This window comes from Curcuma longa, chromosome 2 (assembly GCF_044706935.1).
Source record: "Curcuma longa cultivar G26 ecotype Majalengka, Jawa Barat chromosome 2, ITB_CL_G26_1.1, whole genome shotgun sequence".
NCBI lineage: Eukaryota > Viridiplantae > Streptophyta > Magnoliopsida > Zingiberales > Zingiberaceae > Curcuma > Curcuma longa.
The window spans coordinates 4,742,461-4,757,580 of record NC_133862.1 but is presented as its reverse complement, the minus strand read 5'-3'; the positions used below and the strand labels follow the sequence as shown (position 1 = coordinate 4,757,580).

At 37.5% G+C, this 15,120-nt stretch overlaps 1 long non-coding RNA gene across 1 annotated transcript; it reads right to left on the bottom strand.

Moving 5' to 3' along the window:
* Positions 1–3,022: 3,022 nt before the first annotated feature.
* Positions 3,023–4,640, bottom strand: LOC141816445 (uncharacterized). Its single transcript, XR_012600695.1, has 3 exons — positions 4,468–4,640; positions 4,121–4,187; positions 3,023–3,239 (listed from the first exon to the last, which is right to left on the bottom strand). It is a non-coding gene; the product is annotated as an uncharacterized LOC141816445 (long non-coding RNA).
* Positions 4,641–15,120: the final 10,480 nt, after the last annotated feature.

Below are 15,120 nucleotides of genomic sequence, written 5' to 3'. Positions count from 1 at the left end.
TCCCAAGATGGAAATAGGGTCATCCTAACCACCTATTCTATAACTTACCACTACATGCCAACTATCGATGATGATAGACCCACAACATTGGGGATTACAATCGTCACCATGCACCATAATGTTATGATTAAGCAACAATAACCAATATTAACACGCATAAACAATAGATCTTAATTGATCACAAGAATCATAACTAAGGATAATAAACAATAGCCCCTGGGGCATAACTGAGTTGGTTACAACGGAGCAGACTTGCAAAAGAGGGCAAGGGTTTGAATCTCGGTGAAGTCGAGCGATACCCTCCTCCGTCGTGATTAACTACAATTTCTCGATTTACCTCCTCACAGATGATCGTGGGACCGACTGTGTGGGGCCGACCGTGTGGCGGATTCCACCTTTTACATAAGATAATAAACAATAAGCACGTAGATAACAAAGGGTTCATACAAGCAATAGTATAGATGTTCATAAAGTCAACAAAATTAAGGGCAAGCATGGAATAAATAGGAGTACAACTAAGGTATCTAACTAACAATAAACAGGAGTATCCAATCAACTACAAAAGAACGATAACATGCATTAGAAATGAAATGATCATGTATTGACCAAGTACAGGGATTACCCACCTGATTGACGACTCATCTCAATAAGAACCCCCAAATACAACCGGATCACAAGTCAATGTCCTGCAAATAAAACATCCTCTAAATATAATATTCTATTAAATTTCTATCAAAGAAAACTTAGTCGATTCTAAGGTTAATCTAACCCAATTAAACTCAAATTAACTCAAGTTAACCTAAATCAGATCAAATAGGATCAACACAAGTCAATCCAACAGACCCAAAGGTTTAGCACTAACTTACCCAATTAAATCAATTTAGCATGACTCATTTAATTTAGGCTAATCCCATTCCAATCCAATCGAAACTCTAAAATCCAACATAATTAGACGAATTTAAGCATACCAACATAATTGGAAGTTATCTTTTAAGAACTGGAAAAGGAAGCGTATCGATCATGTCATTAATTATTCCCTAACTAAATTAATCTCCTTGTTAATTAGTCATAAACCCTAATTAAATCAATCTACATTAGGCCAAAACCATAATTAAATAGATCTATTGTTAATCAAAATTGAGCATCCTAACTCAATTCAATCCAGCCGTTACCTCGACGAGTTTCCAATGGCCGGTAGTGGCGCTGATATGGTGGGCAGAGGTGGAGGCAGTAGTGGTGGCGGTCACGTGAAGAGAGGCATGGCAGCGACGGTCCGATTTACGAAAGAGTAAGATAGCGGCAGGGCGACAGCTATTGGTCTTCTCTACACAGCGGCAATGATAGAGGACGATGGCGGCGGTGCATTTTCGGGTCGTGAAGGAAAGCAAGCTTGCGGCCAGCGAAAGGAGCGGTGGAGCAAGGGATTGCGGCAGGGTGACTCTACGACGTCGAGCGTCTTCTTCACGCGGCGGCGGCGAAGGGCAAAGGATCCGGCTAGCATTGGTGGCGGCAAAATAGAGAGGAGAAGAATCTAGGTTTTCCTTGTCCCCCAACCCTCGACGCTGCTCTTCCTTTTATAGCCCCGGCCACCGCAATTTTCTCACTAGCGGACATGGGTGTGTTACAAGGAAGACAAAGTCGGCGTCGCCTACGAAGGGGCGCGAGTCATGGGTCACATGAAGCGTAAATCAGATTTAGTTATAACGAGGAATAAATAGTAACTTCAAATCGGGTAAAGGTTTGGGTTAAACCGGTTTAAAACCTAGATTTTACTATAACCATTGAACTGATTACTGTAGCGAACCAGGTTTAATTTTGGTTCGCTTGATTCACTAACCAAACGATCTCCAATTTGATCCAAATCAGTTTTGTTCAATTCATCTTCGTAAGACGAATCTTCTCATCCCTTTTATTTTGTCAAAACTTCTTCCCTCATGAACCAAACTAAGTTGATTTGATTTGATTCAAAACTGATCCACTAATAAAAATATATTAATAATAATAATAATAATTTCTCGTATCTTACATAGGGTTCTAGCCTAAGTTTAAGATGCTTAAGTCTGTGCATTGATAACATGCATTTTATTAGTTCATTTTGGCTCTAATACTTGATGTTTTTATCTGCTCAGTGTTTAATTATTGAGTTTTTACATATTTTACGAGTAGGAACATATTATGGACTATATTGCTTATTCCTACAAATTTGGAGGTCTAATGCTTCTAATGTGGTTTTGTAGGATACATAAGGAACCATGAAGTTGGATCAAGCTTAAGTGAAGTGAAGAAAGTCCAACCCAAATTCGGATTCATCCCTTCTCATCCTATTTCAGATTCGGGTATGGGCACACAAAGGATCCACTATGACCACAACCCACTAAGGAAGCTAGAGAAGGAAGCAAGTTGGATTCATTAGGGCATTCTTCCCTTTGGAGCAACCCTAGCCGCCACCCACCTTCATCACCGCCATCTTCATTCACTACAAGAAAAAAAGGATTTCCCGGCGGTTTAAAATTCGTTTAGCGGCGGTTTGGAACCGCCGCAAAATCATTTCCCGGCGGTTTACCAAACCGCCGCTGATACCGGTGTCGTTAAACCATTTAGCGGCGGTTTTAGAGAACCGCTGGAATAACCGCCACTAAAATAGATTTCCCGGCGGTTGTTTTTGCGGCGGTTCGAAATATTTCCCGGCGGTTGTTTTTGCGGCGGTTTGAAATATTTCCCGGCGGTTGTTTTTGCGGCGGTTCGAAATATTTCCCGGCGGTTTGCTAAAACTGCCGCGAAATGGTTTCCCGGCGGTTTGCTAAAACTGCCGCGAAATGGTTTCCCGGCGGTTTGCTAAAACTGCCGCAAAATAATTTCCCGGCAGTTTAAGCTTTGAGTGTGCAATTACAGATTTTTCAGCCTGCGATAGTTTTTATAAATAAATACAAAAATTAAACCAAAAATTGTAATAAATAGAAAATTTTACTTGCATTAATTTCTTACAAAACTAGTAAACAAATATCAATCATTACACATGGATATCAAAGTTGTCAGATGTCAAATACAATGAATTTAGGTTACAAAAAAAATTGAAACTTTGTTTGGTTACAAAAAAACTGAGAAATCTCTCTAGCTTTCTCAGATGTCAAATCCTAGAAATAGATCCCTCTCTTTTCCTTCAACCAGGTTGCAAATTCGTTGTTTTTTGAAAAGTAGTCATCTTTGGAGCGCTCTTCAAACTTGTAAAGTAGGCATGTCTGCACAAGTACAAAAAAAAATTAGAAGAGACAAACTAAATCTTGTCACTCATGCTAGATTCAATACTACACAAAATTATGTACATAAAAAAAAGGCAGAATGCTTAACAGACAACACAAAGCTGGCCTAAAGTTTGATTCAATATTTCACTTAGACACACTTTATCAACCTCAATGATTTTAATGGAACCAAAAAAGAAAGTGTAAAACATCTACCTGCAGACATGATATTAACTTGTTACAGAATAAAAAAAGGTGTTACCAGATCATATTACAATATCAACAACAGGATAACATGACCTTATACTGGCAATCTGGCACCAGATAATTGACCCTGCAACAAGACAAAGCTGATAATACGCAATAAGGATGGACAATAATTAAAAGAAATTAAAGCTGATAATCTTACCAGTGCCACGTAGTACTGTGTTGGCAATTGTAAGAAAAAAACTAAAGATTAGCAATTCTGAAAAATTACATATAACTTCCATCAAATTTAAATGACACCATATATGGTAAGAAGTGACCATGTGCAAATAGCCACACGGTTATCAAAATTGTGATTCTTCACTTGGCACCTCATCATCCAACTAACTAAATTTGCTTAGACACCCGATCCTATGTACAACTATAATTGAGTTAGGATTTCTTTTGGTGATTTAGATCTTCACAACATTAACTTAATCAAATATATTTGGTCTCAAGATCAGTTCCAAGAATCAGAGAAGAAAAGCATTTGCATGTTTAAATATCACAAAGGGTCCGATTCTGAATAGCTAACATTCACAGAGAAAATGAAAAAGCAATTATCAACCATGAACCATTTGGAAAATCCAAAGATTTCAAAAAATAAAATTTTCGTCAAACCTTCAAGAACTTACTTTTCTTTCTTTTTAGTGTCTCCTTCAGCAACTGTGCCACTTGCTGCCCGGAAAAACAAAGCTTACTCTGTAAATTCACATGAAAATATCAATCATTTTCAAATACAATTTGCACAAGAGAACTTAAAACAACTGGAAAAGTGTCCTTAATCAAAGAAACTGCATATGAAAATAAGCAAGACTTACCAAAATAAAAACTATAAAAGCATCATATAGTGTACATGAGATGATGTGGTCCAACAAATATTGAGATCATTTAATGAGAAACACCAATCAATGTGTAGTTATTTTTATGCTTAGAAGTATGAAGAAAAAAACATAAGATATCAAGTATTAAGAGCACATACTAGAGAACATCCAGCATCATGAGACAATCCCTTATTTTCGGATTTTGATTCTAGAGAAAATTCAGAAGATTCTTCCTCCAAGTCAGTAACAGTAACTTCTGACTCTGGAAGAAAAGATTCTGATGTAAATTCAAGTTCCTCGTAGCATTTCAAAATTAGTCTTGCAAATTGTTCATGAGCATATGCACGGACAACCTAGCATGTAAATTGCATGATTAGACAAATACAAGATTATGCTACCGCAGCAAATCAAAATCAATTGAAGTAAACTGAAGACAGAAACAAAGCTTAATGCAAAAAACAAGCAACATACTAGATGATCCTGCACACTAAGAAAATCCAAGCATTTCTTGAAGAATTGTGCACACTTCACTTTGTTATCAGATGCCTAAAGAAAACCAAGTAAAATATACTGTTTATAAAAATAATTAGCAAAAACAAACAAAAAGACTAAAAAATTGTAGTTCAGTTACCTTTGAAAGTGACAATCTGTGAGCAACACGATACAGAAGTTTGCCAAGAAAAAACAATGAATCTCTTCTTCCCTTGCTCATCAATGATGACAAAGAATTACAACTTTTATCATGACCATCATCTGAATGTTTTTTAGGTAAGACAGATAGATCAAACAGTTGTATTACATCTTCTCCTGCACCCTTATAGAGCTGACAGTGAAATTCAATGACATTAAGCAAGTATCATGATGCCATAAAACAAGTGACAAACAGATTAAAAATAAAAATTAAGGATATCCTTAAATTTCATAATATTTACCCAATAAGCACCAGGATCTTGTTTGCAGTTATCCTGAAGAAACCTAAGCACTGAAAGCCCATTTTTTTGGACAACTTCTGGATGAAAAGTAGGCGTTCCATCTGGAGAGATGCCCTTAAGGAGGAAGATATCATCAGTCTTTAGAAGTTCATAGCCTTGAACGACACCATTTTGATGGTAGCAGATAGCTAACTCAGGCACACTAGCCATTACATTATCAAGCCATGCTTCAAGCCATGTCAAAGGAGTAACCTATCAGAACAAAAAGAGTGAAGGACAAGCCAAAAAAAAAAGTTCAAAGAAACAAACAGAAGCTTGTGCATCACCTGTCTAGAGAGGAAGAAGGCGATCGGGAAGAGAGTGCGGGAGGAAGAAGGCGATCGGGAAGAGAGTGCGCGTGGAGACGGTGATGGGGAAGAGAGCGGCGAGTGGATGCGGAAGAGAGTGTGCGTGGATGCGGTGATGGGGAAGAGAGCGACGAGTGGATGCGGAAGAGAGTTAAGGGCAGCAGTGAGGGTCGTCCGATTAAATCTAAGGGGGCTTTCCTTGGTATCTAAGAAATCCATGCTAATTAGTGTTATTTTGATTAAATAAAAAATTATTTTTAAATCATCGAAAAAATAGAATATAGTGGCGGTTAAATTTTAAACCGCCGTAAATTAAATTTTAAATCACCGCGAATTACTAAACCGCCGCAAATCAAATTTAAACCGCCGCTAAAAATTTATTTTTGCGGCGATTAATTGAAACCGCCGGGAAAACGGATAATAGCGGCGGTTTTAAGAACCGCCGCTAAATAACCGCCGTAAAATTGTGATTTTTTAGTAGTGTTAGGAGTTGATATTTGGGGAGACAATTTTGGGTTTAATAATATTTTTGATAGTGTCGTTTATTTTCTTATCTTTTGGTATTCTTTTGAATCAACAGGTTTTAGTATATTATTTTCGACGTTCGTAGTCGAACCAACGAATTCAATATTGTCCGTAGAATAATTCGCTATTCCGTCCGACGTCAGTTGGTATTAGAGCACTCAGATCCGATGGATCGTCGTCGTGATTGTAGTGGTCGCAATTGCAATAGTCAAGTTCTGATGGAGGAAACCCAATACCATGAACGTATCGTTCAAGAGGTGACAATTAAGGATTTGTAGAGGCAAATCACAAAATTAACCCAGTGTTTGGCGGCATAGAATTTTGAAGATCGAAGGAGCTTTGACCATGATTCTGCATCCACCTTCGACAACTCTTACCACAACCACGATAGGTTCTCGGACCGTCAAGGTCGAGATCGAGAGGAACGGTATGTAGACTTCGATTTTTGAGTTGATCTACCTGAGTTTTCAGAAATGCTACAAGCGAAAGAATTTGTTGATTGATTTAACGAGATGAAAGGATTTTTTACTACAAAGAGGTGCCCGATCGTGTGAAAGTAAAATTGGTAGCCATCAGACTTAAGGGGCGAGCATCCGCATGGTAGGAATAGTTGCGGCGCTCGAGAAAAATAAGGCAAGGCCAAGATCATTGATTGAGAGAAGATAAAGAAAAAGATGAAGAGTTACTTCCTTCCTTTCGGCTACACCCAACCTCTATTTCAACAACTTCACATGGTGAGGCAGGGTGCAAGATCAGTCGATGATTATATGGAAGAGTTCTACCAGTTGATTGCTCGAAATGATTTATCAGAGATAGAGGAGCAAATGGTGGCACAATATTTAGGGGGACTGCGCCAACCTTTGTAAGATGTCCTCAGTCTTCATTCTTTATGGACAGTTTCAAAGGCCTACCAGCGTGCACTGACTGTAGGGATTTGCATGCGCCTAAAAATAATTTTAGTCGCATAAAAAGCAGTGAAAAAAGGATCCCTCCAGAAGATTCATGCGAAACCCATATTCGTTTTATCAATTCTATCTACTAGAATCGAGTTTACCTTCGATGCGAGCCCTTCGCAATCCCGACAGCAACTCTTGCCTTCAAAGGTTATCGGATCTCAGCGCGATCAGTGTGTTCGCGCCTTCACGGTATCCACACGAACACTGAGTTAGAGAAGAACCAAAACTGTAGTGCTAGCCACAGATCAGGTTCGACCAAGGAGGTAGAAGAGAAGAGGAAGAGGAAGAAGAAGAAGATGTCTCTCATCAAAAGCCTCTCACACCCCTTTTATATCCAACCATTGAATATGAAGGGTTTTGACTCTTCGTATTCTGTGGAATTAATATCTCATTAATCCCATGCATGATGATCATGCAACCCTCTTAATGGATTCGAATTGACTTGAGTCCAACTTGAGTCTCACTCAATCCGAATTCACACTAAGGGCTGACACTAACACTGACCGTTGAGAAACAGTAGAACCGAAAACCAATGGTCAGAGGTGACCAAAATAGTCGGCCCTGCCCTTAAGATTCACGACCTTTCCAACAGCAACCACTGCATGTTAATTCTAAAATCTCTATTAGGTGTTATCATTGTGGTGAACAGGGGCACAAGGCAAACGAATGCAGGACATTTGCTCCTACTAATCAGAAAGATAAAAATTTATTGATCGAAGAAGACATCACAAACAAGAAGGAGGCAATTGGTGAACCAGCATATGAGGAGGAGGAAGTTGATGAGGTGCTTTATGGTGATGATCATGAAACTTTAGTTGTTCGCAAGAGTCTACTCACTCCAAAGGACAATTCGGGAGATCTTAGAACCAATATATTCCATACTACTTGCATAGTTGTTGATAAAGTGTGCAAGATGATTATTGACAGCGGCAGTTGTGAGAACCTTGTGTCCGATAAGGCTGTCCAAAAATTACAATTAAAGACGAACCACCATTCTAAGCCATACAGGTTATCGTGGCTAAACAAAGACAGTGAGGTAACAGTAGATAGAAGATGTCTCGTCTCATTTTCTATTGGCAATAAATATTTTAATAATGCTTGATGTGATGTGGTGACCGTGGATGCATGTCATATATTATTGGGGTGACCTTGACAGTGTTAGAACCGATGGAATCAAAATATCTCTACAATAGTATGACATTGTCCACTTTTGGCCTAAGCCCCATGGTTTTGTTCTTGGGCGCTCCCCAAAAGGCCTCATACCAATGGAGATACTTTACATCCTTTTAACCTCATGATCTTTTCCATGTACTTTAGATGTAGTACTATATTTGCACCCTTACAACCCAACAATCCCCCCTCAAACAAAGGACCACAGGCCCCCCAACGTCGTTTTGATGTCTGAATCCTCGATCCACCAGGACATTTTGCCCCTCGGTCCACCCGACCTACTAGGACTTCCCACCTAGCCGCAGCTAGGACTTTTTGCCCCTCGGTCCACCCGACCTACTAGGACTTCCCACCCAGTCGCAACTTGGACTTTTTATCCCTCGGTCCACCCGACCTACTATGACTTCTCACCTGGTGTTTGGTCCTCTTGATTCAGACACGGGAGCACCCACTTCCTTTGTTTAAGGTTCAAACCACATGGTTAGATCTGGATCATGGCTCATCCGGCGGTTAGTCCGGTGAAGAGCGGTCTCGCTCTGATGCCATTTGTTAGTACCGATGGAATCAAAATATCTCCACAATGGTATGATATTGTCCACTTTGGGCCTAAGCCCTCATGGCTTTGTTCTTGGGCTCTCCCCAAAAGGCCTCATACCAATGGAGATACTTTCCATCCTTTTAACCCCATGATCTTTTCCATGTACTTTAGATGTAAGACTATGTTTGCACCCTTACAACCCAATAGACAGTATGATCGCAGTGGTATTCATGATGGGCGAAAGAATATCTATACTATCCATATCAAGGGAAAGAAAATTATGTTAGCGCCACAGCGGGAAGGAACTACTCCAATTCCAACAACGTAACCAAGAATATTAACTTACTTTCTGTTTTCAAATTTATAGATAAGATGGAGTCTGGAGATGGAGTCTATGCTTTGTTGCCTTGTTGGGACGATGTTATGGCCATCGACGTGGCTTTACCAATAGATGTTTAACAACTACTAGCAGATTTTGTCAAGTTGATGTCAGAGGATCTTCCTCCTGGACTACCACCTATGAGAGATATCCAACATCAAATTTATCTTGCCCCGGGGTTGAGTTTGCCTATCGACCGACATATCGCCTCAGTCCCAAGGAGGCGGAAGAGTTGCAACTATAGGTGGTGGACTTGTTAAAGAAGGGTTACATTCGTGAGAGCATGAGCCCCTGTGCAGTTCCTGCCCTACTAGTGCCAAAGAAGGATGGTACGTGGCGTATGTGCGTAGACAGTCGAGCCATCAATAGAATTACAATTAAGTATCGATTTCCATTTTCCACTTGGATAACATGTTAAATCAGCTATTTGGTTCTAAGGTCTTCTAAAATATTGACCTTAAAGTCAAATACACCAAACCAGAATAAAGCTTGGAGATGAATGGAAGACAACATTTAAGATGCAACGTGAATTATACGAGTAGATGGTCATGCCTTTTGAATTGTCAAATGCGCCCAACACATTCATGAGGTTCATGAATCAGATCTTGCGACCTTTTATGAAAAATTTATGGTGGTCTACTTTGATGACATTTTTATCTACAGCCCGATGTAGGTATCACACTTTGATCACCTCCATACTATTTTTGAAACGCTGAAGATGGAGTGCTTATATATCTACATATCGGTATCTTTTTTGGCTTTATTGTGTCTATTGATGGTGTTCATACAGATCAAACAAAGATAAACACAATCTTGGAGTGGCCTCAGCCAAGGACCTTGCATGATATCAGGAGTTTCCATGGATTAACTTCTTTCTACCGCTGGTTCATTAAAAACTTTAGCACTTTGATTGCTCTCATCACAGAGTGTCTTAAGGGATGTGATTTCAAGTGGTCTATAAAAGAAGAGGTTAGTTTTTAGCTAGTCAAGCAGAAGATGACCAAGGCACCAGTTCTGCACTTCCTAATTTTGACCATGTATTCGAGGTGAATTGTGATGCATCCGACATTGGTATTAGGGGCGTGCTGAGTCAATATGGGCGATCCGTTATTTTCTTCAGTAAGAAACTGTCCAGATCCAAGAAGAATTATTGTACCTATGATTTAGAGTTCTATGTCATTGTTCAATCCTTGAAACATTGGCGTCACTACCTCGTATAGAAGGAGTTTATTTTGTTTACTGATCACGAAGCATTGGAGTACATTAATGGTCAACATAAGCTGAGTAGGTTACATGCTAAGTGGGTGGCTTATTTGTAAGAGTTCACTTTTACACTGAGACATCAAGCAGGGAGCCTGAACCATGTCACAGATGCCCTGAGTCATCGCTCTACATTACTTACCACTATGAGTACTAAGGTTGCAGGCTTTGAGATTTTCGCGGACATGTACGCAACTGATTCTTCATTCATGAGGATATTCCAGGAGGTATAAGATGGTCACCATCATGATTTTATTTTGCATAATGACTATCTATTTCGTGGATTACAGTTGTGTGTTCTAGATTGTTCATTGAGGCAGTAGATTATCAGCGAGTTTCATAATGAGAGCCACTTTGGTCATGATAAGACATTACCCCTTATCTCTGCAGATTTTTATTGGCCCAAGTTGACTAATATGACGTTGCTCACTTTGTAGACTGATGTTATGTATGCCAACGGTCTAAGAGAATTCTGACAAATGTCGGCTTGTACACTCCTCTAAGAGTAGATGCTGATATGGATGAGCATCAAGATTTTGATATGGATGATATCGATGAAAAATACAAGTTCGATCTTATGGCTCTCCCGCCCGGAAAGCTATATCCGAAGAGGAATGACTTTAATGTCTTTGACCCCTATCACAATCTACATGACCTAGACATTGAGAACAAAGATAAGGCGGAGGAAAAATGTGGGGAGATTGCAGTGATGAAAGATGAGCATCACATCTTGAAGTATGGCGAGAAAGATCTTGACTTGAGGAAGCAAGCAGTCATCAAGCAAACCTTCGATCATCAACTTGAAAAGGATAAGGAACAACTACAAACTTCATAGGTAGAAAATAAGGAATCCAAACTTGAAAGTGGAAAGGATGTTAAGTCCGTTGTTGATAATTTGATACAGGATACGAATCTTAACATAGACTTTTATAGGACAATTAATTGGGTCGAAACTATCTCCATAGCTTTGGAAAACAATATAAATTTCATAGATTTCTCTAGCATTTTTTATCATAGTCAATTTGGAGATTCTCTAGCAACAAATTTAAGTTCATGGAAACGTTGTTTCAGCATATGTGAAGTTTCTTCAGAATGGTCATTTTCTTATAACAACACCAAGGTTATCATCATGAGGGAATTTCTTTGTGATCTACTAGAGCCTCCTTGGACAATCATGTTTGGGGACATTGCGGATTCCATTAAAATTAAAAAGAACAAGTTGGTGTCATCATTGTTAGATGCAATTTGTAAGGAAAAGAAGTGCTTGGGAATGCGAAAATGGACAAGAGCAGCATCCACGATGTCATGCTCGTCAGCGGATCAACAAAGATTCCTAAAGTTTAACAACTATTAGAAGATTTTGCCAAAATTGATGTCAGATGATCTTCTTCCTAGGCGACCACCTGACACTACTCTAAACTCGAGGACGAATTTTTTTCAACCCGGGGTGTCTGATGCAGGAGCATCTAGCAACATAATTAGATATGTCTTCCGATACAACTATATTCCTCTCTGAGCTATGATGAGAAGAAATCGAGGCTATCAACCTCCCTTTTGGACCTTGAAGAAGGACGATTGAGACTACTGACAAGGAAGATGATCAATCCATGGCCTCCTGACAGGGTTGGCATGGTTAGATTGCAGTACTATGGTTCATTTGAACTGAATTGTCAAAACTCTAGATTTGGTATTTTATTTGTTTTAAATTTTTAGAATTAGTTATCTTTTCTAAAAATTAGTTTAGATTTTATTTTTTTTTATTTTTTAATTTTTTCTTTTTAAACGTGAGTTTAGACTTTATCTTTTTAGGATTTTTAAGTCCGTTTAGGATTTTTAGGATTTTGAGTCCATTAAGAAATTTTCTTTTCTTTTAGGATTGTGTCTTTCTTTTATGACTTAGGGTTTTGGGTCTATATAAACATATTATGAGTTGATGTTTAGGGAGAAGAAGTTTTTAGTTTAATAATATTTTTTGGCAGTGTCGTTTATTTCCTATCTCTTGTTATTCTTTCGAATCAACAGGTTTTAGAAGATTATTTCCAACATTCGTAGTCGAACCAACGGATTTAATATTATTCGCAGGATAATCGCTATCCTGTCTAAAGTCACTCAGCTTGCTACAGAGGGAGGTGAGGCGTAGACTCAATCCACTGCCTAGTTAAATAAGATTTATTATTATGTGGTTGATGGAAGAAAAAAGACCTCCACCTTCTACGGTCTTAGGTCCCAGGCAAGAGTTGTATATGATCGTGTGATGACCCTTAGGGCTAAGGATTGTCCCAGTGGATCATCTACTAAAGTAGAAGTCTTAGAGCAAGAAAACTTAGAATTGAAAAATCAACTCTCGACATTACGACAAGAATTTTTAGAGTCTCGGCAAGCCCACATGAGATACGAGCAAATTGGGCGGGAAATGCAAGAATTCATGGCTCGAATGAGTTAAACATCGCATGATTTTGACTCTCAGGAGACGCAGGACCCTCAAGACCCTCATGATACTGATCAGTAGTTGATTGAAATGTGTATTGATCCTTAAATTTTCTTTTTTTATTTATCACTCATGAAACATGAAAAATAAATCTATTAATTTTTATAATAGATACATCTCTAATTGTATTATATCTTTTCAGGAACATTATAGATAATGATATATTTTATATATCACCATCAGTAAATATCCAAACTCGCATTCAGGTGTAAAAAATAATTATCTAGCTAATCTTTTTTTATTATAGTGTTCACCTTGTTAAGTTTAAATTCAATTTGTTAGTTATAATTGTAATGATGTAGTTTTTTTCCTTGTTTTATTAATAACCTATCGTATTATACTTTCTACAGGATTTGATACTACTAGCTAGTTTTGGAGTGGAATTGGATGTGTTTACTAGGAAATTTTATTGTCATTGGTAATGTATTTAAATTTATTAGATTTAGATGTGTATTAGTTAAATTTGAGATATTCATTTTGTTGGATCCTTGTTGGATTGGATGTGATATGTTAGGATTGAATTTGAAAACTTCTTGGATCGATTTTGATACATAACATTTTTATTGTATGTTATATGTTGTTTGTAAATATGTGGATTTGTGAATGAATTGTGGATTTGTGAGTTGAGTTGTGGATTTGATACAATTGTATCGTTTGTGTTTGTGTTATAACTTGAGTTTGCATATGAATCCGCATGGAACATTAAAGGGTTGAAAAGTTGATTAAGAAATCGAAATTAATTTATGAGATTTATCTACAAATTAAGATGAATTAATTAATCAATAGATTAATTAATTAATTAGTGGATTAATTAAATATTAATATGCGGTGATTAACTAATTAATCAATTGATTAATTGATAACATGAGCTCCATATTAATTGTAATTAATCAAATTAATGAATATATATAGGTTGTATTGATTAAAAACATACCCAGAATTTTTACCTTTTCGAAAGAAATCTTTCATCCTTTGAAAGTTACCCTTCATCCCTATAAAAGAAAACTCATTCCTTCTACTCAATTCATTCATTCTCAAATTATAAAATCTTCTCTTGAGCTCTTTTCTCTTTCTCCTTTTTTAAGAGTTCCATGGCTATGAAAGTTCGTCAGGGGTTAAAATTTAAAGCGCTCTTATTTCGAGACATAGATCATTGAATTTTGAGAGACGATTGTTGATAAACCATAAACATCTGAGCGGGGCAATATCGTCTTAAAGAAAGAAGACATAGCCTTCACCTTGACCTTAATACTCTTATCCATAGGAGTAAGCATACCCGAAGGGGTGTATCGGTATCCGAAGGAATAACTCGACGACTTCAAGAAGGGTGCTCTATTATCTAAAGAAATGTCTCAATAACCGAAAAGGTGTATCAATATAAAGGGATAAAATCCACATCACCATATAAAACTCCACCTGATTGAGTCATCGACTCATCATCGAATTGACTGATCGGACCCTAACTGTTGGATCAACACCATCACTCCATCCATAAAATCCAACAAAGTGAACTCACACCACATCAATTATAATTATGACTTTGGCGGGCAAACATATAGATATATCAAAACAAAGCTGACTTTGACACACAAACATACCTATGTTACCAAAACACTGCCGACCACTTTTATGGGACTCCATTATTTTTTCATTGCGCTTAAGAATTTTCTTACAATTATTAGCAACTTCATGGCATCTTAGGAAATCCAGAGCCTCTAGCATCTCCAATATGATATCAGATAGAATAATAATTATTTTGAAGATGAAAAATTAAAAAATAATTATAGAAAAAATAAGTATGAAGAAATTTGAAAAAATAACAAGAAGTCGTCGTGTCACCATCTCTAAGATTTTTGTAGAAAAAATTATTCAATAATTAAAAATAATGAAAAATAACTAAATAGATATATAAATTGATCCTAAATAAAATTCAAATTTATAAAAATCAAAATACCCTCAAACTCTAAAAATATAAAATTACTATAAATAGTAAAATATATGTTCAAAGCCTCTGAAAAAATATTAAACAAAGTCTGATGGATCTGAAAATGAATCGGTACGAGTTTCACTCTTATTGAATAGATGTCTTTCAAAGAGCTTCTATTAATAAATGATTGTACATTATTTTAATATCCAAATAAAAAATTATAATCAGTTAAAATCTAATTCCTCGTGCATCATCTCTACGTCACTATCTCAAGCTCAAAGTGGTCCAT